Source organism: Chrysochloris asiatica, unplaced genomic scaffold (genome assembly GCF_000296735.1).
Source record: "Chrysochloris asiatica unplaced genomic scaffold, ChrAsi1.0 scaffold00163, whole genome shotgun sequence".
Classification (NCBI taxonomy): Eukaryota; Metazoa; Chordata; class Mammalia; order Afrosoricida; family Chrysochloridae; genus Chrysochloris; species Chrysochloris asiatica.
The window spans coordinates 826,873-830,524 of record NW_006408681.1 but is presented as its reverse complement, the minus strand read 5'-3'; the positions used below and the strand labels follow the sequence as shown (position 1 = coordinate 830,524).

The following is a 3,652-nucleotide window of genomic DNA, read 5'->3' as shown; positions in this document are numbered from 1 at the left end:
ATATGAGGCTGTTGAAAATACCATGGCTTGTCAGGAGCACTTTAACCCACCAACTGACATCTGTGCTCTTGAATACTTTATAGAGGTTGTTTGTAGATTTTTCTACTGCAATATGGTGTTAGGTTTCTTGACTGCTGCTTCCATGAACACTAATTGTGGATCCAAACAAATTTATGTCTCTGACTTCAATCTTTTCTTCATTTGTCATGATGTTATTTATTGGTCCAGGTGTGAGGATTTTTAAATTCTTTACACACTAATGACTGAAGGTAAGAAGGGTTGTGGGGGGCTGTGAGTATCTCGGGTAGTACACGGGAAGAGGGAATAATCTAGGGCAATCCTCTGTCTGGTAAAACATGGGGAGCTCAGAGCTGGATCAAGGGTGCAGGGAAAGGAAAGTGGGGATACCAGTCCACACATACCCCACCACCAGCCCTCACAAAATGGAGGAAATCAAGGAGTTCCTACTCACAGCCAGGTGAAAGGATGCCAAATCAAGATCATGAAAAATAAGGACAACATGAAGTTTAAGGTTCAGCGCAGCAAATACCTCTATACCTTGGTCATCACCTACAAGAAGGCCAAGAAGCTGAAGCAGACCCTGCTCCCAGGTTTGGCAGTGAAGGAGCTGAAATGAATCGGGCATGCTGATTTGAAGTGCAATAAAAAAAATTTTTTTAATCTCCAAAACAAGAAGGGTTGTGGGATGACATCAAGAACATCATAAAGGAAGAGGGCAAAATGTCATTAAGAAGACAGGAAAGAAAGAAAAGACCAAATTGAATGTCAGACGAGACTCTGAAACCTGTTCTCCAGCACAGAGATGCTAAAAGCAAATGAAAGAAATGAGGAGGAACCAGAACCGAACAGAAAAATTTAAAGGCCAGCAGGAAAAGACAAAGTATTATAATGCAAAGACCTGGAGTTAGAAAAGCAGAAGGGAAAAACACACTCAGCATTTCTCAAACTGAAAGAAGAAAAAAAAAAAACAAAAAACAAATGAAGCCTCGGGTTGCAATTTTGAAGGATTCCATGGGTGAAATATGAAGAAGCAGAAAGCATCAAAAGCTGGAAGGCATGCATGGAGTCACTATACTAAACATGGTCAACGTTCAACTATTTCAAGGGGTAGCAAATGATCAAGGGAGTCCTGGTGTGGCACTGTTGGATAAGCACTCGACAGCAAAGTCAGTTTGAACCACAAGGTTGGCAGTTCTAATTCACTAGCCACTCCTCAAAAACCCTACACACAGTCTCTATGAGTCAGAACAGACTCATCGACACTTAACAACAACATATGATCAAGAACCAATGGTACTGAAGAAGAAGTCTAAGCAGCACTGGAGGCATTCGTGGGATAAAAATGAAAATCCTTCAACAAACTGATGCAGCACTAGAGGTGCTACTCATCTATGCCAAGAAATTTGGAAGACAGCTATCCTGCCAACCAGCAGGAAGAAATCCATATTTTGTGCCTATTCCAAAGAGGTGAACCAGTGGAATGAGGAAATCATCAAACAGTATCATTAATTTCACATGCAAGTAAAATTGTGCTGAAAATAATTTTTAAATGACGGCAATAGTACATCAACAGGGAACTGCCAAAAATTCAAGCTGGATTCAGAAAAGGTTGCGGAACTAGGGCTATCACTGCCGATGTCAGATGGATCTTGACTGAAAACAGACTACTGGAAAGATGTTTACTTGGGATATATTGACTATGAAAAGTCATTTGACTACATGAATCATGACAAGCTATGGATAACATCAGGAAGAAAAGGTGTTCTTAGGGTATTCCAGAATGCTTCATTCATGAGAAACCTGTACATAGACCGAGAGGCAGTCATTTGACTAGAATAAGGGGATACTGAAAGGTTTAAAATCAGGAAAGATGTGCACTAGAGTTGTATTCTTTCACCATACTTATTCAATATGTATGATAAGCAAATAATCTAAGAAGTTGGATTATAAAAAGCAGAAGGTGGCATTAAGATTGGAGGAAGACTTGTTAACAACTTGCGATATGCAGATGATACAACGTTGCTTGCTGAAGTGAAGAAAACTCAAAATACTGACTGATGAAGATCAAACACTATAGCCTTCAGTATGGACTGCACTTCATTGTAATGGTGCAATGCCAAACAAAAATCTTCACAACTGGACCAATAAATAACATCATCATGATAAACAGAGCACAAACTGAACTTGTCAAAGAATTCATTATGTTTGATCCACAATCAACACTCATGGAAGCAGCAGTCAAGAAATGAAAGACGTACTATATTAAGCAAATCTGCTACACAAGATTTCTTTAAAGTTTTAAAGAGCAAAGACAACAGTTTCAGGACTAAGGTGCTCCTGACCCAAGCCATGGTATTTTCAATCACCTCATATGCATGTAAAAGTTAGACAGTGAATAAGGAAGACTGTCCACGAATTAGTCCATTTGAGTTATGGTGTTAGAGGAGAACAAACCAATCTATGCTGGAAAAATTATATCAAGAATGTTCCTTAGAGAGATACAGATGGGTAACTCATGATACTGTAGTGAATAATGCTTATCAGGACGGACTATGAGGGTTGGAAATGCTAAGGTAGAAGTTTTGTAACAAGGAAGGGAGTGATTAATTTCCCAGGATAGGAGCGGAGGCCTCTGGGACCATCAACGGAGAAGAGCCGAGAGCAGGACCCTACCCAGAGAAACACAGATGCCGGAGATGGAGACAGAGATGATGACGTGGAGTGATGAAGCAACTGGGGACTTTGGACCCAGAGAGGGAAAGGGACTGTGGGCTGAAAACTGGAGGGAGGAGGGGGAAATGTAGGGGGCGGGTTTCTAGGATATACCCTTTGGGGGACTGGAACCATGGCAATGAGATGATATACGATGGAATGAATGTAAAACTAAAGTTCTCCCATGTAAACTATCATATAACTCACAATAAAACATTAAAAAAAAAAAAAGTTCCTTAGAAGCCAAGATGGTGGGACTTTGCCTCTCATATTTCAGACATGTTATCAGAAGGAACCAGTCCCTGGAGAAGAACTTAGTAAGGTCAAGGGTCGGCGAAAAAGAGGAAGACCCCTAACTAAATGGACTGTCACAGTGGCGATAACAATGGCCTCAAGCATAATAAAAATTGTGAAGATGATGCAGGACTAGGCAGTGTTCATTCTGGTGTACATATAGCATCGCTATGAGTCAGAGCCAACTCAAAGGCAACCTCTAAGAACAACAACAAGACTGAGAAAAGTGGCTAAGCACTCAGCTTCTAACCTAAAGGCGAAAGGTTCAAGTGCACCACCCACTCCAAAGGAGACCGATGTGGTAGTCTACTTCCAAAAAGATTAGAGCCTCAGAAACTGTACAGGGCGCATAGGGTCACTATGAGTGAGAATCAACTTACTGGCAACAGATTGAGTGGGTTTTGTGTATTTTTTGGTTTAGAGTATTAGAAGTTCATTGAAATCATTTCAGATTGAACACTGCAACGAACTTTTAACAAACATTTGTCAGGTTCTGATACAGCTTCAGACTACCCACAAATAATTTAAAAGGTTATGAAATATGTCTCCCTTTGCCAAACTGGATTTGCTTCCTAGACTTTAGCACTCTTCTCATTAAATGTTTTTGTTTGAGAAACAGTTATTG

General features: G+C 40.4%; 1 pseudogene; it reads left to right on the top strand.

Annotated features, from left to right (window-relative positions):
- The first annotated feature begins 356 nt into the window (after positions 1 to 356).
- Positions 357 to 637, top strand: LOC102824901 (annotated as a pseudogene).
- The last annotated feature ends 3,015 nt before the right edge of the window (positions 638 to 3,652 follow it).